Source organism: Ambystoma mexicanum, chromosome 14 (assembly GCF_040938575.1).
Source record: "Ambystoma mexicanum isolate Mex_15411 chromosome 14, UKY_AmexF1_1, whole genome shotgun sequence".
NCBI lineage: Eukaryota > Metazoa > Chordata > Amphibia > Caudata > Ambystomatidae > Ambystoma > Ambystoma mexicanum.
This window is the reverse complement of record NC_090940.1, coordinates 302019871-302044258: the sequence shown is the minus strand read 5'-3', so window position 1 is coordinate 302044258 and position 24388 is coordinate 302019871. Positions and strand designations below refer to the sequence as shown.

Here is a 24388-nt window from a genome sequence, read left to right as displayed (position 1 = left end):
ACCAGTGGGAATAACCTTTAGAACAACCTACACTAAACTTGCAAGATTGTATTTCTGCATTAGGTGATAAAGCGTTGTAAAAAATATTGTTCATGCATTGAATTTATAATTTGATTAGCAGTAGCCCCATATGGCAGGGATCCCCACCGACCCACAAAAATAAAGAAGGAAATAAAATTGGAAATGCCATAATATAGAAAGTTTCAAATTTGTTGATTTGCACATGAATACTAACTTGCACTCTATGCCCCTTTTTTGTATTTTGCACTTGTGTGGGAAGCGCTCTTGTTTGTGCCAATCTTGTATAAGGCATATACTTTTAATTTTAGCATTTGTATTCATTAACGAAATGTATTCTTTTAAGATGGTATTGTTGTGAGTATAACTTGATGGTGAAGATGAAGTTTGATTACATGCATGTGAACTCCTGGAACTGGGATCAACTGCAGAAGAGGCAGGGGTAGCCTAATCTGTTTTGAGAGTTCCTTGAGTGAATTCCCAATTATGAGTAGGTCCCCCAAAAACATAAAATAGGAGAAGACCCTTTGTGAGAGAGCCCTATGTAGGTCAGTACGTAAGGACACAATAGACTGAAGAAGGACTTGCAAAGACGAATAATCACAAAATGGAGGATGTCCCTCAGGTGTCACTCTTGTCCTGCCCTTGAAACACTTGTGTATAGGCGCGTTATAAATGCCATATCATATAATATCAGCCACCTCCAGGATGAAGGAACTTTTATTTCATGAGGCCAGGTTGTTTTACAACCCAGTAACATCACAGAACAAAATGAAACCAAAGCATAAAGGTACATGAAGGCATGTACCTTAAAGAAAGATGCAAAACACTGACAATTAACTAAAAAGCCAGATATTTTCAATTACATTACTTTTTTAAAATAATTAGTTTTCACCTTTTGTCAGGATCCTTAGTCTCTGAATTGTTCTATTAAATATAATGTTAAAGCACATGCTCAAGCCCATTGAGGCCACATGGTGCAGAATATGTTGCAGAAAAAGGAGAGTACTTTCTTAGGGGAGAGATAGGATTTGAGTTGTTTCCCGAAACCCAGATTGATATTGATATTCACGGGTGCTTGGGTTAGTTTGTTCCAGAATTCGGGAAAAGGAACCAACTCCTGGTCTTCTGTATCAGTTGTGTAGGGTTATCAAGAGTCTTTATTCTTCTGAACGCAGAGTCTCTGTAGGTCTGTATTTCTGTACTTATGATAGAAAAGGGGGGCCATTGTAAAGAGGGCTGAATGGCTTTAGCAGAATGACTTGCATTGTATGAACTGTGCCACAGACAGCCAGTCTCTGGTGTGATATGAAATCTCTTAGGCTGTTTAATCCTCTGCACATTTTGTACAGAGCTTGTGGGGAGGCCTACACACGGGGTGATGCAATAGTCCAGTCTTGATGCAATAGAGACCTTTACTAGAACATTGAGTAATTATGGGTATATGTGTGTGTGGTGAAGGTTAGCTGATTGTCTATGAGGATTCTGAGATCCCCAACTCCAGTGACAGGAGCAGGATGTGAGGCAAGTGAGTTGGGCCCAATAGCTAGATTCAGCTAATTTCCTTGTGAGGTAATTCTGGATCCATGGAAGAGTTGTATTCATGAATCTGAAGCATTGAAGAGGACCAACTAAAGGCTCTGAGCCACGATATCAAAGGGCGCTGGGAGGGCAAGTAGTATCACAGCATGTGTCACACCACTGCCTTCTAGCTTTCTAATGTCATCTAACATAGAGGTAACTTCCAGCTAGCTCAGTGCCTACATTTGAATATATGCCAACCTGTAACGATTACAAGATAAGGTTGGATTCAAAGTAGTTTTGCAGCTGCTGAGTTCCCTCTGGTACAAGCAATTTAAGGAAAGAGATGAGATGCAAGATAGGATGTAAGATTTCAGTTCCATTGGGACGCAAAGTGGATGTTTTCAAAAGAGGTAGGGCTATTCATGTTTAAAGTCATCCGGGAATTCACCTGATTGTGACATCGCTCAACCAGCTGATGAATTGATTGCTTCAAAGGGACTGTCCAGGCTTTTACAACTCTTGCCAGATGGCAATCTCTGGGAGGACTAGGCAGGTTTGATTTTCTTAGCAGGATTTCTGTTTCCGCTGTAGAAATAGACTGAAAAATGTGAAATCTCTTAGGGAAGTGTTTTAGGTTATAATACACATTGATGGCATCCTCAACTGAAGGTGGGTTGGCATAACATTTATTTAGGGCAGATCACCTAAACTCAATGGATTGGGTTGCACAAAGTGAATACAGCATTTCTAATTAGATTAAAACAGTATAAAGTTCCTTTGGAATATTCAGACCTGAGAATTTCCTGTTAGAATAATAGAATTGTTTAACTTTTATTAGGTTCTTCTTATTAAATCCAGCTGCCCCTATGAGTTTCAGTATATTCTACGATTGTTTAGTGCTTCGCCATTTTCTTCCTTCTGAGAGTTTTTCGGGACGTACATTCAATGAACCCCCATTCCTTTTTTGTAGTGATTTGGCAGTGTTAAAGGAGAATAAGCATAATGCTCGCCTCTGGTCTTGTCATAGAATACACACCACAAGCTGCTACTCCTTTCAATGACGACAAGCAATGTCCACTTATAACACAATGGGCCTCATTACGAATCAGGTGTTAAGGGGTTAACGGCGCCGTAAACGGCGCCGACCCTTAACGCCTGATTACAAGGTCCCTTAGCGCCATGGTGATATTAACGCCTGCTTTTTGCAGGCGTTAAAATCCATGGCGCTAAGGGACCATGGTGCTAATTACGCCACCGTAATTTACGGTGGCGTAATTAGCGCCTTCCCCACTCCCATTATGCCCTATGGGGCAAAAATGGGAATGGGGAAGGGTAAAATGGGAAATGGGGATTTACCGCCCCACTCACCTTGGAATGGGGCGGTAAATCCACCATCCACCATGGTGTAAACGTAGTTTACACCATGGTGGTAAGGGTACGACCCAGGCGGTAACTTACCGCCTGGGTCGTAATGAGGCCCAATATCTTTTGATTTGATGTGTGTCTGGAAAGCACAATCTTAAAACTAAGAGGAGATTATTTCTTGGGCCACATTGCTATATGGCCTAAGACCATGAAAGTGAAAATTTGGTTGAATTGTGTCTTTTAATTTGTTAAAAAGTACTCAATGGCCTACAATAGTTCAAACATGCCAATGGTCCACATGATTATACGAAAGAAAACACTCCCTAAAAATAATGATCTCCTTTATTTGATTCAGGCCCTGCCATGGGTCTGTCGTAGAAGTGTAAAATACAGTTGTTTTGTATCATTTAACTTGTTTGAAAGGAGCCAATAAATAAATGCCCCTTGAGGTAGCAGACATTGATTGACAAAGAGTCCAGACCAGGGAATAGGGTTGGCAACTGTTTTATTAACAAAGGTGCACAAACTGGGCCAAACATCACAAGAATGGTGGAGTCTGAATTAAGTTAACAGGATAGCTATTCTACACAGTGGGGTAATGCTCTTGGGCAACTTGATAAAATAAAGTGTTACTCAGAGAATTGAAGGATTCAAACTAAATGTTTCCCCAGTTCTTAGTAAGTCCGAGTCCAGGTTTCTACCAGTCAAACAATGTAATAATCAGTAAGCTCACCAGTCCTGGGCATTAGGGTCTGCAGACCCTAATGCCCTCTTGTAGTCCATCTAATAGCTGGTTTCTGAGGGTGCCAAGGACCCTTTCCTCAAAGTTCACAGGGTGTCCTCTCATTGATTCTCCACTGCCATTTTCTTTTTAGCTCTAGACTTGTAGGTGAGGCCGTGACCATCAGAGCTTCCAGTATGGCTCGAAGCCTCAAGATTAAAGAATATTTCCCTATAGCTGGGAACGGTGTGATCACTATGTCTCTCACTGCCTCCCTTTCTCCCAGGATCCTGCTCCTCCAGTCAAGTGCCCCAATCTCACTCTCTTCACCTCTCTTGGGGTTGTCGTTTACCTCCTGTTTCCAATCGTTCACTCCACACTTCACTCGACCATGTCCTCCAATTAGTCTTCACTGATCCCTTTCAGCTCTTCAGTTCCCTCCACTTCCTCCTCCTTCACCTCCATGATGTAACCCAATGATTCCCTTTCACTTCATTCTATCACCTCCCTCTTCACCTACTCCACCTCTTTCTTTCAACAACCTATCCACCAACTCTGCTTATCTTTCCTCCATCGCCTATTCTTTTCTTATCCTTTCTTTAAATTCTCCAGCCATATACTCTACTTCCCACCTTCTTCACTCCTTTGGACACTCCTCACACAACAGCCAGGGTCCTTACTTCTTCACTAGCTCTTCCGCCTTCTGGTCCTTTCTTTGTGTGACCTCCCAGGCCTTACATTTGCCTGCTCCTTGGGCCTCTTAATTTTGCCACTTTCAGGGTCTGGCTTTCCCCAGCAGCCTGCTGATCCCCCCCTCTGCAGCAGTCTGTCTCCTCTATACCCAAGCCTTCTAGGTCTCTCCTGTCCCCTGCTCGCTCCAGGCTCTAGGAACTCCCCCAAGTCTCCTCTCTGCAGGTCTTGCTACTTCTGCAACTTCTCCTCACTTCTCCAGCCAGTTCTGAATGAGCTCTTCCTCCTAACTTCACCTCCCACTGAATGAGTCCCTAGGTTGTATAGGGCTCTGGGCTCGGGCCCCTCCTTCCAGCTTCTCTCTAGTGTAATGAGACTCAGGAATGGTAAATGGGATGGGGATTGACTGTTGGGCTCTGACTCTGTGGATGGTACATATGGGCAGACAAATTAATTAATGCATGGAGAGACTATTCAAGAGTGTAAATGAGCGTAATGAAAAACAAAGTATCCAAAGTACAAGCAAGATTGTGCAGGTAACCATCTTGCCTACCAAAGCGAACAATCTTACCTTGATACACCTTAACTTCCACAACTACTCCCAGACCCTAAATGTCCCATTCCGATCTACGCCCACTCCCCAGCCCTCCTTCCCCTTCAAATGCAAGGTTGTGGTCAAGGTGTTGTGACAAGGCCAGTCCTCTGGCCTGGTCAAGTGGGAGTCAGGGCACCTCCATGTATGGGGGGATTTGCAGAGTAACCCTGAGCCAGCCCTAATTCTGAAGCCAGGATCAGTGGAGAAGGCCCTATTCCAGCTCACCCACTCAGTGCCAGTATGCCTCTGTGTAGACCCTTGTCTCCAGTCTCAGCTAATTTCTAAGATACTTGCCAGGGTTTTGCTTGTCTTTTCAGAGCTCTGGCAAGTGAAGACCAGACCGTAGGAAAAATAAAGAAATAACTAGCGCAGACGCCCGGGCCAAGTCAGAGAGCAGTCGGGAAGATGAGAGATACTGAGGGAGATGCACATCCACAAAACCCCCTTTCAAAACTCTCCCAAAGAGTGAGAGAGAGAGAGAGAGAGAGAAAGACAGGAAAGCCACATTCCTACCCAGAACAAAAGCTCGCAGAGTGGTCAAAAGGAGCTGGCAAACCCACATCCCAACAAAGACATTCCCTAGATTACCAGAAACCTCTCAAGGGGAACCCCTCCCTCGCAATGTGCACTTACCTGTGGACCCAGCAGACACGGGTCTACAAACACGGCCCTTCGCCATGTCATCATCAAAAATATACTTCGATTCAACGCAGAGGAAGTGGGTGGGGTTATCCCCCATCTTATGGGTTTCCATTACACATACCCATCCAGTGGCGAAAAGAGCAGGCTAGAGTGCATAGTGTTATGGAAAAATCCCATTGGGAAAAGAAGGATATAAGGGAGGAACCGGAAGCAGAACATGCATTATTTACAGGCGAGTTCAGAGGTGGAGGACGACCAAGAGACCAGCAGGAGAAAGGTGGGATTGGTGGCTTGTGCAGGAGATTCATGGAGCAGGTAAGGTACTGGCTTGGGAGTGGAAGTAGTTCCGCCATATGAGTGGGCATGTTTGGGTGGCAAGTGAGTAGAGAGGTCAGTTTAAGGAGCAAATGAGAATTGAATGGTACAGGGTGAAAGGAGAGGGTTTCAGTAATTGTGGGAAGAAAGTAGTGAAAGGAAGAGCATAGGAGAAAGGAGAGTAGCAGTGGGAGTAGAATAGTAGTGGGAGGAGTGGCGTAGAGGGTGGGGAGTAGTAGTAGAGATGAGGAGTAGTTGAGTGGAGGAGGAGGTAAGATCAGGAGTGAAAGATCGAAGGTATATCAGGAGGGAGGGAGGCGTGAACAGGAAGTGGTCAGAGTAGAGAGGGAGTAGTGAGTGTGGACGTGTAAGGATAGCCTAGCCTGAGTCAAACCAGAGTAAGTGCAAGGCTACCTGCCCTATTCACTTATAACATTAACCCTTGGGCAGTGTAGGGACAGCTAGGAAGTATCTGAGGGAAACTAGAGTGCAAGTATTTTAGGGAGCCATCCATAGAAACGGTTAGTGCTTAGTTCAAGGGTTTTTACATTTGGGGAGCCTACGGTTGCCCATCTTTCTCTGATCTTGTTACGATCCGCCTCCCTAACCCAGGCGTCCCTAAACCTACGTTAGTGCTATTGAATGTTGACCCTTACTGTCTGTCTCTAAGACTAAAGACTCAAGTGATTGCTGTGAAATCTGTGGAAGTCCGCTCACAGCTGCCACCGCTCACCATGGGTGGCTTGGGGTCTTGAAGAACCCTGTGAAGGCTGCAGCATCCTGGGGACAACTCCTGGTGGTCCGTGTGCACTCTCTGGCATGCTATGTGACATTCTGCTCATGTAACATGGAAGCCCCAGCAGAGATGCAAAACATCTGGGAATGCATTAGGAAGACGCCTTGTCCGACTCCGGTGCACCACAACGAACCTCCACCCCTGGGAAGTTTATTAAGATCATCTTATTTCTAGTTATGCAGCTCTTGTTTCTTGTGTACCCGTGTTGTCCCTGCCTCATTCTGTGCCCTTCCATGTACCAGATCTTGGCTAATAAGTGGGAACTTTTTGGATTGCATTTGTGAATTTGATGCCTTTAATAACCTTTGCCTTCTCCTATGTTAAATATTAGGAACTGTTTGGACCTTAACGCTTCTGTCTCTCCCACACATTCTCTGTAGATTCCTACTATGCTTGTTTATGACTTCCTCCCTGGGATGAGACTGCCTTTTTGGATCCTCTTTGAATTGAGCCCCATGCAGTCCTGTCCTCTTGCATCTGGGTAAAGTGCCTTGCATCTTGGTGAGGTTTTACTTGCTGCAGTCCCGTCCTCATGCCGTTGGCTAGACTGCCTACGTTTTGGTCGAGATTGAACCCTGCCCATGCAATGCCTGTTACTGATGACTTCTGTCAAAGCACCAAAGCACCCAGTTCCACATTCAGGTAGGTCCAACTGTATGTTGTTGAATTGTCTAACATTTATGCTGTGTGCACCAGCACTTTACAGTGGCAGCTTACAACCTCTCTGTTGGTTTCTTCCCTGTGGATGCAGTATATTGATTGAGACAGTTGCACACCAAAAGCTGGAACCAAGGTGAACTAGGTGTGGGGGGGTGTGATTAATGCTGCATCTAAAGAAGGATGAGATCCTGGCTTGACAAAGAAGGAGGGCAATGAATTGTAAAACCAGGATTTACAATAGGAGGAGGTGGAGAAACAAGAGCAGAAGGACGAGTGGGAATAAGAGAAGGGAGGTGAGAGCTGGAGGATTTAGACCAATAATGTCTCCTGGGGGCAGAGTCAAAGACCAGGAGGGGTCAAACTAAGGGAACTACATTGATCCAGGACCAGGATGGACAATCCAGGCTAAGACAAGAGGCCCATTGAGGACCTCGGGATAGAAACTGGTCAGACAAGGAGAAATGCAAAGGTTGCTGAAGCGAGTTAGGGGACCATTATCCTGCTTGATGTTGGCAGATCAAGAAGAGCACTATAGTCAGAAGACCAGAAATGCCAGAAAGACAGGGTGGGATTCAGACTACGGTGGCAGTAAGCAGGCCATTAGCATTACCCCAGGATCCTTGCATTAGTATCTAGGTTGAGAGGGAAAAATCCTACACAGTATTACTCTGTTTTGTGTGGTGATACTTATCAGAGTTGTCCCAGGCTGGACAGCCAAGCCCTTGAGACCCTAGGGTCCCTGAAGGAAACTATATGCTTGTCCACTCCAGACCCCTCAGGACATGAGGATTGTGATGAATCGCAGGATATTGTCGCGGCTCCCATGGGGGCAGCCCCTTCCCATTCGGCCAGGGAGGTGAGGCCGCTACCCGATAGTCCCCCTGGGGGTGGTACTCAGCGGGTGGATCTCATGGGCAGGGAAGCCCTCCATGGGACCAGTGACGATAGCCTTGGGAGAATGTAGTATTCACCCACTTCATTTAACCCACTGTGGAACCCACATAAGTGGTATAGCTTACTAGAGGCAGCCCTTGTGAGAAAAACCAAAGAAGGACTATGTACTTCGTCAAGCCAGCCCTGAAGGAGCAAGGAACGGAACGCCACTTCTGTGGAGAGGGACCCGTGGAGAAGAGGACGAGACGATCTCGGGGGGGGGGGGGGCACGAGTATCTCCACTAGGTCCGTTGAGCAGGAAATTGTCTGGTGTCGGAGAAGATGAAAACCCGACCAGCAAAATCAAAGAAAGAAGAAGCTACGCAGTTGAGGATGCAAGAGAGAGCCTAGTGTTGCTGAGCCGCCAAGACCAGAACGCTGACCATGGAAGCAACAGTAAAATCCTGCTCTTCTCCCGGGAAAGACCTGCAACCGCAACAGCATTTCCCAAAGGTAGGGAAATGGTTGGGCTGACTGTTCAGACACAGATGGGGACAAAGAAAGGAAAGACACATACCAATATCCTGTAGACAGAAAGGGATAACAAGATAACTACAAAAGCCAGGAAGAAAGTTAACACATTTGATATGGAACAGTACCTGGCAGTGGAGTACACCCGATCTGTTCACTTGGTCATTGGGTGAAGTAGGGACAGTGGTCTCACAGAAGCAACACACCAGGGTCTGGGACCCATATGAAGTCAGGGAAGCCATGCCAGAACAGCGTCGGACCCACATGAAGTCGGGCGAGGCACTCCAAAGCAGTGCACAGGAGTCAAGGACCCACAAAAGCCAGAAGAAGCACAGAGTTACAGGGCTGACGCCCCAACCAAGTCAGGGAGGTCCCGAGATAATCTAAAGGGGTCTGGGACCCACATAGAAGAGAAATAAACTGTGGAGCGAGTCAAAGAAATCCTAAAACACCCCAGAGGGATCTGGGAACCATATAAGAAAGAAAGAAGAGTGCAACAAGCCAAACCAAGGGATTGAGGACCCAGTGCATGGAAAAAGATATTTTCTGGAATTCTACAGTCGAATCTGGCAGGATAGTGAACCAGACTGGAAGCGACAGTTCTGAACTGGAGAAGGAACAGAGGAAGAGTCCCCCCCACCCCCGATATATGGGAACTGTGCTTTTGGAAATCTACAGTCAAGTCTGGCAGGGTAGTGAACAAGACTTGACGCTGCATTTAAAAATTGGAGAGAGCAGGAGAAGGGACTCCCCTCTGACATTTGAGAACTGTGTTTTGTATATGTTTGGAACAACAGTTGAAGAGAAAGAACTTTTAAGTTAATGAATCACATCTTGTGTTTCCTCATCAAGAACTGAACAATCAAATTCACATTCAGAGTGAGAGAAGCCTCTTTCTGGATCAAGAAGATACACAGTTTTTCTTAGTTTATCTAGAGCAGTGGTCGTCAAACGGTTGATAGCGAGCTACCAGTAGCTCGCCTGAGCCTCTTCAATCACCCGCGCTGGAGATATTGAAAAATAAACACTTTCTGAAGTAGCATTACTGGTTCAGCTACCATCCGTGTTCAGGATCCGAACCCTGGTTGTCCCATTTGCAGGCGGGGAGCTTGGCTGTTGTGCCACGGGGGGCTGCTTGTAAATTCACTGACAGATGTCAGTATCATGTTCTGCTTCTGTGGCCGCCTCTAGTACCACAGATGGCCTTGGGCACCCCCACAACACCATCTTGCTTGAGCAAGCGAGCTCTTGTTTGCCGGAGATGTCTGAGGGGCTGGGGAAGGATCAGTGCGTGCCACGCAATGAAAATATCACTGTAGGTCTCCAGCGTGAATGCCAGGTCCTCTGGTCTCTTGGTTGTGAAATGCTGCAGACCATTTTTTGCGATGGACCCCACTGATATTGAGTAAAGGAGCATCTGTAGCCCAGAGCGTGGGGTCTGTCGGTACCAATACCAGTTTGGGTTGGAGGTGCCCATTGCAGAACAGTAGAGGGGCACAGGGCCACATTTCCGTTCAACTGTGGACTTTGAGAAATAATAGTCTGATATCTGGCACCTAAAATAAAAAGCATATAGCAGTTAGAAAGAGACATTACAAATCAGATAGCGGGTCTTGTGCTTTACTTACATGTAACAAGGGCCAGGGCAAGGGTGAGTCTTAGGATACGGTACATCATGAGTTTAACAGTCTAGCGTCTAATCTCTAGTAGGGAGATTAGTGTGAAGGGATGTTCACAGACTGATGTGTCATCTCTGGCCTTTACGACAGCATTATTAAAGGGTAGTTTGACCCCTCCTCTTCTATTGGCTCACTTCGCCAGCACCATGCCTCATTAAGACCCACCCCTTTTGCTTCCCGTTACCTTGTTTCTTCCTCTGCATATTTCACTGAGGTCCCCCTGGCACCATTTCTGTCACTGCCTCGAATGCATTTCCTTCTGTCAAACGTAGAAGTGAGCAGATGCACTTATGTGTTGCAAATTATGCCTGCAGAGTTTACAAATGCCACTTCCAGTGCAAACAAGCTTTTACATTGCCCATAGTTCTGGCTTTCCTTTGGTCCATCCATGCAGACATGCATTCATAGTCAAGAATACACGTAGAAACATGTACATATACCATAGTTTTAGGCTCAAAGAGGGCCGATATGGAGGTACACTAAAGTTCACGTTTTTTGTGCTTAATGTTAGCGTCTTGATAAATGCACAAATGTGCTTTTTTTGTAAGTTTATGCCTTCACATCCAGAGAGTGTTGTGTCTATGGTGGCATTGAGAGGTGGCATGTTGAGTTATCCAGGGTAAACATCACAAACACAGGATCACAATATTGCTAAAACTATCCCTGGTGGCAAGGCCATGGTGTGGGAAGCAGAGAGAAGCCTGTCCAGGCATAGAGAATCAGCCATCTCAAGTGGCGTCAGAGCCCCATAAAAGGGTGGGGGGAGAGAAAGAGACAGAGACCCAGGTTGTTCGGAAAAGAGAGACCCAGGGTGCTGGAGAGAATATGGCCCAAGGTGCTGGGGAGAGAACAACCTAGGGTGTTGGGAAGTGACAGACACAGTGGACAGGTGAAAGAGATTAAGGGGCTCAGGAGAGAGTGAGAGAGAGAGAGGAGAGAGAGACAGACAGACAGACATTTGGTCAAGGAGAGAAGGTAGCTCTGCTGGCAGAGGTGCTTAAGGAGAGAAGGAAAAAGGAGTCGAGCAAGAGGTGGGGCGATGAGTCAAGAAGGACTTTGTGACAGAGGCTGAGGAGGGCATGAAACAAGTCCAGGAGAAGGCGATGAGAGAAGCTACGTAGTATGTACAGAGGAGCCAAGAAAAAGGTGGCTAGGGAGGCTAAGAGTAAGGGATGAGAGGAGTCCAGGAAAATGTGGTTAGAAAGGCCAAGCAGAAGGTGGTAAGGTAAGATAAGGAGGTGGTGGTGAGGGGAGCAAAGGACGAGCTAACAAAGAAGCAAACACTAGAGGTCTCTAAGAAACCGGTATTTGAGGAATGCGGTAAGCAATGATACACATGACACAGTTGGGGTGTCTCAACCAAACAATCTTTATTAAAGTGGTCCTACTATAACAATGTAAAAGTTCCAACTAGTAGCCTAAATGCTTCAAAGTCCCGTCCTACTCTAATACAATCAACAAAGTGTTGTTCTGGGTAGTGTGCTGAATTGTGTTTTTTCTTCGACTCACACAAATAACATATCTCTGAATCCTTGTGGCGGCGAAGGGAGGGGAGCGGCTGGTCAAGCCAGCAACATGCAGCGAGACGCGCTGAAGCATGGAAAGAGGAAAATCATTTCAGCTTCCCTCACAACTGAAAAACAGCACAGTATAGAATTGGTACCTCCGATGTAAAAAGACGCAGGTTCAATTCCACATTAAGAAATAACATCAACAAAACCACAAAGACATGGGAGATCAAATAAACCCTTCTTTCATAAAGCAAGAGGAACACAGAGCCATGCCTACCATCTACACAGGAGGAGCAAAACAAATAAATTGGAGCAAAGCCCTAATATAGGAGAGATAATTGGAACTCCTAATTTACTCAACAGATATTCGAAATGACCAATAGGGGATACCCTACCCTGGAAGGCTATGGCATAAGCACTTCTTCCCCCAACAGAGAAGTCGTATAGTTCATCCAATTAGTAGTCAGCTAGCAGAGAAAGGACTGAATAAATGGAGAGCCAGTTCAGTTACAAGTTTTCCCAGCTGGGGAGCAAGTTCTCAGCTGGGTACTCGTTCCTTGACTCAATGGTTTTGGGACAATAGTGAAGAAGCAGCCTGATGCAGGGGAAGGAAGGCTGCCTTGTGTCTGGTAGCTACACCCTGCTGTGCTGAAGAGGGAAACCTGAGAGAGCACCCAGCTGACCCCAGAGGGGGAAAAGAGGCCCACGCCCCTCTGATCCAGACGAGTTGGAAGAAAGGCAGCCTGTTCTAACCTATGGAAGGGGCTGGGCAACCTAAAGTTCCACAGTGAAGGAGGGATTATTTGCAGCCTGACTAGTCCTAGAAGGGAAGAGGCAAGAAGGGGTGAGCCCAGTGTGAAGGAGTCACGTAAGAGACTCACCCCTTTGCTCCGAGTGAAGATATACCAAGAGAGGGTGCGAGTGTGAAGATACCCCAAGTGAGGGAAATGAGAGTCAAGAGACCGCAGGAGAAGGAGAGTGAGTGAAAATATCCCAAGAGAGGGGGCGAGAGTGAAGAGACCCCAGAAGAGGGGGATAGAATGAAGATACCCTGGAACAGGGATAAAAGAGAGAAACAAGAGAGAAATACCCTTAGTGGAGTGAAATATTATGTGAAGCCCTGGAGGGGAACAGAAACACTCCGAAGTGGGATAAAGAAGTGGAAACGGCACCCCGAGATATCAGGAGAAAGAGAGACTGACATTTTTCAAGTAAGACTATTTTGAACGACGTTTGGAAGTAGTCAAGCATCTTTTTAGTTGTTGAACCCTTTAGACTTATGCATGTTTTTTTATAAACGTACAAGGCTAGATTAGGATTTGGGCTAGAGGCTTTTATGTTTTGATTCATCCTGACAAGAATACCCTTTCCTTGAATTTTTATTATTTTAGCTTGTTATTTTCTATGAAGCTGGCCAAGAGGTCAGACCAATTGTAAAAGGCGATAATACAAATCCATGAACATGATGTCCCAGAGTCTGAGTCCTACTTCTGGCTTGTGTAAGGGTGCAGAAGTACGACTCTGACATAGTGGTGTGTAAGGAACGCATGATGGCAACAGTTGAGACAGACACAAGTGATCACAGTTTAAGGGTGTTTATTAAAATGTAGAAATGGGTGAGAGAAATGCCTAATCTAAACCTAAATCTAAGATGGGGGGTTGGCTAAATAGCCATGAAATAGGATGGAACTCCTGCAGCTCCTGAGATCCGGAATTGATATTATTCTCAATGATGGTAATATGCATGCCTAACAGCTGGTGGTCAGAGCCCTAGACGTGGGAAATCGGCGAGCAGAAACTGCCCGCATTCGAGGATTGCTGTGAATTCTATCTGTGAGCATTGGCCGTCCGAAGTCAGGGACCCAGCTACGAGGCAGAAGAACAAGATGGCTGCCTGAGACAAAGGGAATACATCAACACAGAGAAATATGGAGATATAATGCAGCTGTGCCAGACGCGATCTAACAGACAATAACATGCTCAGAGAGGTACAGGATTGGCACTGTGACTGAAGAGACAGAGCATGATCAACACCCAGATGCCTACGTCGGGTCCTTACAGTAAGTCGCAAGGAGGCATTGAGCACTCGTTAGTGCTGAGAGCTGGCAGGACTACTGTGGATCGCCTACACAGAGGGTCATTGGGCTGCCGTGGGGACGGTGCAGTGCACAACCCAGAGGAGACACAGTGCACAGTCATTGGTGCACAGATATGCTCATAGTGACATCTCCACATGGGACATATGACATAAGCCATAGCGCGGAAACAGTGTGGTTGGTGGCGAGGTGGTCCGCAGAAATTGTCACCCATGCAGGAGGTGCTGCCTTGGAGGGATCGACTGGAGGTGCGTCTGAGAAGCCAAAATGCAGGCCAGAGTCTAGGACCATTAGCGGCCTGGCTGTGGCCCGGGAGGCGGGGCTTGGAGAAGAAGCCGCCGGCAAAAGCAAAGGCAAAGACTAAAGGGCACAGGGTCCAATAGCTGCATGAGAGCCAGCGAAGAACGGAATGAGGCCCTGACATCCACGCAATCTGTAAATTCGGAACAGTGAAAAGCCGTCGCAACCGAGGTCAACGTAGCATAGGATCTGACAATGGTATTGAAATGGGCGCCCTGACCGTCCGCCGCAGCAACACGAGAAGAGCCAAAGAGGGATCGCCAGCCGGAGTATTGGACAATTATCTACGGCAAGTCTCATGGGCCGTAACAATAATGAGCACGTTCTGCAGTGCAACCCCTGGCAGCCGGGTGGTCTCCTGGTGGGAGGAGCGTGGCACTAATGACTTATGATATCAAAGGAGGCTGAATAGAAAAGATACTAAACAACCGGGAGTGGGCGGACCAGAGGGGGATCTGGCCTTGCGGATGAAAGCGGCGGACTGCTCGGGAAGCAGGCCCTGTGAGCAAGCAGCGTGGCTGGGCGGACCACAGGGGGAACCATGCAGCTAATACAGCGCAAAACTGTAATGGAACACTGGGAAAGATCCATAGAATCTTCAGGAGACAGGCCCGCCTCCCAAGGGGGTTTTGTCACACAAAAGGTTGATTAGCCCACATATACAGTCCACGTTGCAGAGCCACTCGCGATTGACCTGGCAGCGAGAGTAGGGCAGAGCCACAGGAGGCACTGAGTGCAGCACACATAAGACCCCTTGCTGGGAAAGACCCCGGTATAACAAACAATCTAAGTGGTGCATTGCTGAACAACGGATGGTCCAAAATAAAAGAGCTAGCTGGTGGTTTTATGAACCCATTAGGGGCATCCTCTCCAGCGCTGGGGCCCTGCTTCAACAAATCGCTGAGGAGTGGCACTTCTGGGGTGCAAGTTAAAGAGACTGTTACTGAGCGCTACCCTGAGGGGGAACTTTCCAGAAGGTTCACCCCCAGACAATGAGAGCCAAGTCGATGTGCAGCAAGTATACCAAGTGGATAACGCCTGGAAATTTGGACTGACGACTTGGTTAGGTAGCTAAAAGAGGCACCTAGCAGGCACGCCACGGTATAGCAGAAAGAAGGCGGAGAAAGGGGGAAGCTTGCCTGCACCAATTGACTGTGAAGCAACAGAATCGACACGCCAGGACATCGTGGACACCATCACGAGGGTGGGGACAAAAATGAAGGCAAGTCATGGCGTCCAAGCACCAGAAGGGCAAAGGAAAACAGCTTACCTTAGAAGCGTGTACCAAGTCAGCGTACACAGTAGAGAGCCCAGCCCAAGCAACTGCAGCACCACAAATGGAGCAGAAGCTCACAGAAGGAGATCAGCACATTCTAGCAGCCATAGCATCTCTGAAGGAGACCATGGAAGCTAAAATAGATGCCATCAGCATTGATGTGAACTTGCTCAGACAAGATGTGAGGGCACTCACTGAACGTACAGGAACGCTGGAAGTCAGTCGTAGAAAATCAAATCAGCCTTACAGACACCACGGAAGAAGTTAGGGTTCTGCGACAACAAGTGCGTTATCTGGAGGACACAGCTCAGGATGCGGATGGCAGAGCCAGACACAATAATATAAGGATTATTAGACTCCCGGAAGGAGAAGGAGCAAACCCGAAGGATAATGTGAGTCAATGCTACAGCAAGAAGTTGGTCCAGGCACACTCAGTCAGGGCTTCACAGTGGAAAGGACACACATGTCTTTAATGAGGAAGCCACCGCCGGGTGCCCCACTGAGGCCAATAATAGCTTAGATCCTAAACTATTGGCAACAGGCGGCAGGGGCCTAGAACATAAGTTTAAGAAAACGAAAGTCGCTAATTCAGGAGCCAACAATGTGGTACTTTCTCTAGATCGCACCACGCAGGAACGTCCTTTACCCAAGATTGCAGTGTTTTGCACGGATACTAGCGGTTAGGTATCTGCCCACTGCGCCTCATGCACCAGGCCAAGATCCTGGGACGGAGGCAAGAAGAGGGGAAGCCTGAGCACAAGGAACTGAGCAGGGCTATTGTAGGGTGGGTGTTGTGAGGGGGAGTTGAGGGAGTTGAAGGGGAGTTAGCCTATGGAACCACATGGAATAGATTGATTTTGACGGTGGGACTGGGAGTACATGTTGGAACCCTTCAATGCAATGGGGGAACTTAAAATTGCAACCTGGAACGTAAGAGGCCTCAATAGCTACATTAAACTTAACAGGATTATGACATGCCTAAAGCGTCAGAAAGTTGATATTGCACTGTTGCAGGAAACGCACTGCACAAGAGAAAAACAGACAGCTCTTGTTCACAAATGGGGGCGCACAACGCTGGGCTCGCCATACTCAGCTTATGCTAAGGGTGTGTCGATTTGGGTGGCACCATTGGTTCCCTTGAGAGTGCTCAACACGTTCCAGGATAAAGAGGGCAGAATGATTGTGTTACGGGGCCGGGTATTTATTTATTGTAACGCGCCACATGCATTTGTATTTTGTATTTATTTTATTTATAAAGCGCTGCCAGACCCGGGGGCATATGGGCGCGTAAGGTAGAGCTGGTTACAAAGGAGCAGTTAATCAGAGTTACGTTACAGTTACAGGAAGGTACAATCAAAACAAAACAGTCAGCCGAAAAGTTCTGTGATAGTTACAAGTAGGAACAGGCATAATAAGAAAGTGCAATCACAGATATATTAATTACAGGTGATTGGCCACTGTCATAAGGCTATGGTTATAGCCCGCAGGCCTCAGGGCGCACATAAAACAGGGACAGGACACACAACATGCAGAATCAGGCCATGAAAGAGATAAGCAGACAGAAGCTAATTAATCTGGGCTGAGGTTGAAAGGGCAAGTCTTGATGGGCTTTTTGAAGAGGGAGTAGTTCTCTACTTGGTGTATAGCAGCAGGAAGAGAGTTCCAGAGAATAGGAGCTTGAATGTCAAAACTTGTGCCACCAAAACGGGGCAGTTTGAATCTTGGCTGAACAAGTGCCAGAGCTGCAGCTGATCGAAGAATCCTATTGTTTAACTTTATCTTGATAAGATCTGATATATATACTGGGCTTGAAAGAGACACAAATTTATGAGCCAGGGTGAGAGCATTCTTTGCCTCAAAGGAAGCCAGAGCAAAGTTTTTCTAAAAGTGGAGATATGTGTGCGACACGAGAGTTTAAAGATGGTGCGCACAGCATTGTTCTGTGTGATTTGATGGGCTTGGATGTTGACGGCTGGGGTACCAGTCAACAGACTATTACAGTAGTCCAGCCTGAAATGTATTAGTGCTGTAGAAAGCAAGGCACAGTTGTCATTAGTTATAAAAGGTTGAATGTATTGTATACATTTATTAATGAATTCACAGACCGACCGAATATTGGAAACATGGGGCTTCATTGACAGTTCATCATCCAGAAGAACACCCAATGTTTTTTTGAAACTGTTATGATATGAACTGCAATCAAGAAGTTGGAGTAGTCTCCGGTGAGCTTGCTCCGAGTGTTCTTGGTGGGAACAATCATAAGCTCAGTTTTTGTGTTATTTAGAGCTAATGAGTTACAGGACATCCAGTTCTGGATGGCACTGTAGATGTTATTAAGAGTTGCAGAGTTTTTCTTATATTGACCACTAAGCTGAATGACAACCTTGGTGTCATCAGTGTGGTGTGTATATTGGACACCCAGGCTATTCAGTAGGTCTAACAGTGGCTGAATATATATGTTAAAAAGAAGCAGCGACAGGCAATTACCCTGCAGAACACGGCATGTTTGAGGGATGGGAGTGGAGTGGTTATTCCCAACAAAAACCTCTACAGACCTCTACACACTCCCTTAACAACAGCACATCCATGAACACTATTTTGATAACGACTGAAGGAAAAGCATAAAAGGCTACAGACAGTTTCACTCCATTCCCCCACATTAGTGTGGCCCAGAATAGCTCAGCAAGTTCTATCAAGCCCGGATACCTCAGCCTTTGCTGAACATCGCAAGACAATGGGCCTCATTATGGGTACGGCGGTAACCCTGCCGGTGTTACCGGCAGGTTGCCGCCAGACCCGTAATAATTTACCGGCGCCTGACTTCCCAGTGCCACCGGGCTATTACACGTCTGGCGGCCAGGAAGTCAGGTGGTACATTTGTTAATCCCCATTCCTATAGAGTCCTATGGGTCTCTACGGGAGTGGGGACACAGGAGCAAGTCTGCCTACCTTGGCCGCTGCGCACGGCAGAGTCAGACCGATCGGCACAGTGGCTCCGGCAGGCAGACTTGGAGTTTGCCGGTCCATAAACAAGGGTGCCGGTGAGCTTACTGACACCTTTGTTTCCGGACCGGCAACATCGTAATGTGGCCCAATATGTTTCAGAGATTCCTCAGCTGACTGCTCCATACAGAACCTACAGTCAATGTTTTTTATGGGTTATCCCATTTGCTCCTCAGCTCAAGAGTAAGAATTTGGTTTAAGCAGAAGTGAATGTAGACTCTTTGGTTTTTGGACAGGGAAATAAAACTATGTATTGAAGAGTTTCCTCTCTCTCTTCCTTCTGAATTTCGCATACTCGCTGTACCGGGAGAAAGTTGCAAATAAATCACAAGTTTCACACCAATGTTCCGGGAACAACTTCTTTCAACTAGATTCAGGGTGATCTTCAGCTCTTCCGTTGATGAGCCTATTAAGAGCATCATTTTGCACATTTCTCCCTTAAAGTCATTCATTGAAATTGCAGACTGTAAGGTGGACACTTCCCACAATTTCTGGTAGAGTGAGTTTTTAGGAGGGTTGAGAAATGTGGGGTATTCGGACAGTTTCTTCCAGACAGCCCTTCCAGCTAAAGTAACCAGGCCCAGTTCATGCCTTATCACCACATTTGGTAAAGAGCTCTCCAAGCCCAAGGTTTTTTTTTCATAACTGGCCCTGTAGTGTGTTCAAGCAGGGCCCCATGTCAAAAGGCACTATGGCCAAACCGTACACAATAGTCGTCTCAACCTTCTGCAAATTGAGCCTAACCAGGGAAGAAGAGAATAGCGGCACAGCTGAGAATAGTCTCTTTTCATTTGTGCTAACACCACAGTAAAACCACCCTTCAAGAATATTTTCCAAGCTTCCCTGGAGTATTTGTCAGGTTAAACCCTAGGTATCTCATCGTGTGAACTCTCTCCAGAGGTTGCCAACCCACCTTCCAAACAAACCCCTCTAAGTGCCATTTGGTTGAGAAGATGATGACCTTGGATTTATTCCTATTAACCTTCAAGGTGCTACTCATGGAATCAACTTCCTGTAGATACCTATTGGTGTTCAATTGACTAAGATAATATCAAGGCGAATGCTAGCCAATTTAGTAGCAGATTGCACATTTTAACTGGAAACGTGACTCCCACAGACCGTTTAAATCTGAGATGTAGAGATTTAACAGAGTGGGAGCCACAACGCAGCCCTGCCTTGGGGCCAGTCCTAACAGGCCCCCCGCCCCCTGGACAATCTCACCCTCAGCACAGATTCACTGTGCAACAGAGCCAGGAGTTGAATCGTTTTTAAAGGAATGTTCCACTCGAGGAGTTTATTCCATACAGTGTTCCGGCTCACAGTGTCGAATGCGCTCGACATGTATATAGATGTCATATAGACGGATCCACCACACCCTTTTTTAGAGAGGCCAGCAAGTGCGAAAGTACTGTGGCATTCAACGTGGTTCCCACACCAAAATGAAACTCCACCTGATAACTCGAAGGTAAGTTCAGTGGCTCTAGCTGATGGTTTAGGTCTCTAAGCAGCAAGGAAGCAAACATTTTGCTGGAGGAGTCTAACAGGGCAATCGGCTTAAAATGTCCCCATGTTTGTGTATCAGTATTATGATTGACTGTTGCCACGTAGGGGCGGGGGGGAGTATGTGCGTTTGGTAGATGCTCTTAAAGAGAGTCACCAAGGGGCCAACCCAGAATGACGGATCCTTCTTTATAAGAAATGGCGGGATACTGTCGGGACCCGGGGCTCTAGAGGCCTTCGCTCGCCCTATAACCCACAGAATGTCATCTTCCTCACAGGGGAAAGTGCCCATTGTACGAGTGAGGGGAATTCGGCAGTCAACCTCATTCGCAGGTAATGTACATTTTTCCCTATAATAAGCAAGCTATGTCTGCTCCGGTATAGAAGAGACCTTTTCATGGTCAGGACCGTGCGTTTGGGGCTTGATTATGGTCCAAAAATAAGTGTGATTGTTGTCTACCAAAGCCAGGGAAGTCTCCTGGTTCTGCTCGATGTGTGCCTCTACTCTTAAAGATTTCAAGATTCTGCTGTACTGACAAAGCATGTTTTTTTTTCTCCAAGATGCGCTGTAGAGCAGGCAAGGTTGATGCCCTCAGTTTTCTCAGATCTTGCCTGTTATTCTTCATTGCCTGCACTATATTAGCATTATTAGCATTGTATCGATGTAAGTGATTCTTTGTACCCAGGAACTTTCCCTTTTTAGCCAGAATTACAAGACAGTTACTGAGGGTTTCACTAAAGAGCGCTACTGAGAAGTTTCTAGTGCTGATGCCCTCCTTTGGAGAAAATGTTAACATGCAACTGTGTTCCAATTGACCGTCAGTCCACCTCTTACTAGTGTAGTGAACGAAACTGCTTGAGCAACTGTACACATCAGCAGAGGCCGACTCATATCAGCGGACAGTGGTCCCTTCCCGGAAAGGGACCTGCTCCAGGGGCCTACACCTGAAGCTCAGAGTGTAGGAAACATAAAAAGGGTCAATCCATGACCGGTTCTAACCCCTGCTCCAATTGTGGAACTCCTGCCCAGGTTCCCATCTCGCAGGCAAGAATATTTCCAGGCCCCAGTTTCACAAATGGCTGTCCCACACAGAAGAAGGCGCATCATTAGTTTGGATAAAGGTAAAGGTCCCCTCGTCATGGTCCCTGCTGTACGGGCCATCCACACATCAGGCGTTAAAGTCACCACCCATGATAATTGTTTGTGGCGTGTTTGATTGCAGGCACCCTTTCAACACATCATCCAAAACCCTGTGTAATACTGGCAGAGTGTACTTTTCCGGATTCCAGTAGACATTTACAAACAGAACCTCTTCCGCCCTGCCTGCAAATGTGTCACTGATGGCCAACAGTTCATTACATTCGGTAATCACATCTCTATGAGTGGAGGACAGCTTCAGATCTATAGCTATAGCCAGACAACCCTGAGGGCAGCCCCTGGGACCTTTGGTGGCATTTCTACAATATATATGGAAACCTTCCAAATGAAAAGCACTAGTAGCCATGGATTCCTGGATAAAAATGATGCTGGCTTCTTTCACACAGCTTACAGCATCCCTGGATAAGTTCATAAAACCACACACATTCCATGTTACAACAGTTAGTTCCCCATCCTAGAGGACATTCCTGGACGAATGGTCATTCGTAAACATTTGTTTTTTCCAAAATCAAACTTTATTGCCATTTTATTCAAAACAACAACGGTCAGCCACAGGACAATCCCCTCATAACCACACGTGCCCGAGACCTTGAAACTCCAACCCCCACTATGCAGCTGAATTCAATTGTCCCTATGAAATTTAAACAGAGGATGGTACCCTTTTCTCTGACCAAAAGTCTGTTGAGGTACGCTTGTCCGTGAGTTGGGAGGGACCCTCCCAGAATGCACATTGTTCACCCATTGTCCAAAGCTTTTACAGTGCTTTAACCACCACTCCTCTTGGTGATCACCCCTTTCTCACCTCCCAGCCCTCACCCCCCCACTCTGATCCCATTTCTCAAAAAACAGGAGCCATAAGCCTTCAATGTCCGACCTGGACTCATCCAGGAGGTGAGTGAGGTATTCCATATCGTATATAGCTCGTGTCTTCAGTACCCAATCCTTTTCCGTCAGCATTTGTGGGATTTTCCAGAACTGGGCCAGACAACATCTGAACATAACCTGAAACATATGCCCCTTTTCTGGCTCCAGCTCATCCCCTGCGTCAACCCCAAAGAGGAGAAGCCATGGTGAACACTCCCTCTGTATCCCGTCTACCTCTTTTATCCATGAGAGAACCTCCCTCCAGTACACCGTCACCCTTGCGCATACCCACCACATGTGGATGTAACCCCCCCTTTTCCCGGTGGCACTTCCAACAGATCTGGTCGTAACCCGTTATCATTCGGGCAATACTCGCTGGGGGCTAGTGCCATCTGTGCAGTAACTTCAGAGCCTGGTGTCTATATTGGAGCGAGGTCTTTGAATGATTGGCCCTCCTGCACATCGGAGTGCATAGGGGGTCTCTAATGTCCCTACCCAAGTCCTGCCTCCATTTGGTTCTGGATCGCGGGGGATCCTGTGGGCTCGCCAAAAGGATCCTCCTATACAACCCAGCTATCAGCCCTATGTAGCCCCGCTGCGTAATCAGGAATTTCTCAAAACTCGTCAGTTCCCACCTTAGATTGCCCCCCCACCGATTCTCTGTCAGAGCACCCTTGAGTTGCAAAAATCGGAACGTGGAGAGTTTACGGAGCCCCAGGATTTCCTCCAACCTGCCCAGAGATAAATGTATCTCCTTCCCACATTTGGCCCGCTCTACTTAAACCAGCTTCTTAGCATAGCCGTAAGGCCAGCGGCTACGCGATCCCATCTCTCAGCAGGGGGGGATCAAAAACAACTCAAAGATGATGGCCACGTCATGAGACACCTATTGTCTCCATCCTCCCTCCATATTGATCACAGAACCCCTAGGATCATGTGGTGGAGAACTCTCCTCGGGATACGGGCCCTGGGAACCCACAACCATTCGTCCAGCGTGACCTGGGCTAGCACTGCATTGTTCATACTTACCCATTGCTTCTCCGTGTGTGGGTCAAAGTGATCCACTAAAGCCCGCAGCTGGGTCGCTCTATAGTACAGCATCAGATCAGGGAACCCAATCCCCACCTCCTCCTTTGGCAAGAACAATGTCTTATACGCGATCCTATGTCTAGCCCCCTCCAAGAGGAACCCCCACATGGCCCCTTTAACTCCAATGAAAAACGAGGTAGGCATTTCTATGGGCAGCATCTAAAATAGAAACAAAAATGGAGGGAGCAGAACCATCTTTATGCAATTCAAACGGGCCATCCATGAGAGTCCCGAACCCGACCAATGCTCCATGTCCTGTTTTATGGCTGACCAGAAGGGGAGGGCATTTCTGGGGAAGAGGTCTCCAAATCGCAGTGTCACCTGGACCCAGAGGTACCTGAAGGTGTCCTTCTGCTTCCTAAATGGTAGTTCCTCAACAAATTCCCTTTCCCACTCTTGACAGAGATCCCACCACATACGCCACTGACTTTCCCAAATTGATTTTGAATCCTGATAACCTCTGATAACGTTCCAGGCTTTCCAGCACCCCATGTGCCGAGTGGGTCGGTCTGGTAACATAAAGCAAAGCGTCGTCCACGAAGACACTCATCTTGCAAGTCAGTCCCCCAACTGCGACCCCCCCTTATCCCTTCGTCCCCCCTAACCGAGGCCGCCCATGGTTCCATCACCAATGCATAAATTAACAGGGAGAGTAGACACTCCTGGCGTGTGCCTGGTCACAACGGGAAGGCCTGTGATTCCGCACCATTCACCACCACCTTGGCAGATGGCTTTGAATACAGAGCCACCATCCATCCCCTCCACCTTGGGCCCACCCCTATGTGTGCAAAGACCTCCCCCATGAACGACCAACTGACCCGGTCAAATGTCTTTTCTGCATCCAGGGCCAGCAAGAGTATCCTCTCCTCCTTTGCTGCCGACGAGTCAAGCATGTGAAGTGTCTTACGCATATTGTCCACCCCATGCCTATGCAGCACAAAACCCGCCTGGTCTGGATGGACCAACCCGGGAAGGTACAGTTCAAGGCGTGATGCAAGGACTCTAGCGAAGAATTTCGCATCCACATTGAGGAGGGAGATGGGCCTGTATGAAGCGCACTTGGTTTGGTCCTTCCCCGACTTCGGGATGACAGATGTTAAGGCCTGAAGAAAAGACGACAGTATCATGTCTAGAGTTGTGCTCTCTGCCTCCGTGAGCCTGGGGATGCTCATCTCGGCCAG

The 24388-nt window shown here is 47.2% G+C and overlaps 1 protein-coding gene across 1 annotated transcript in view; it reads right to left on the bottom strand.

Annotated features, from left to right (window-relative positions):
* Positions 1-24388, bottom strand: part of HHIPL1 (HHIP like 1) — a 472587-nt gene that overhangs the window by 250166 nt on the left and 198033 nt on the right. The window lies entirely within an intron of this gene.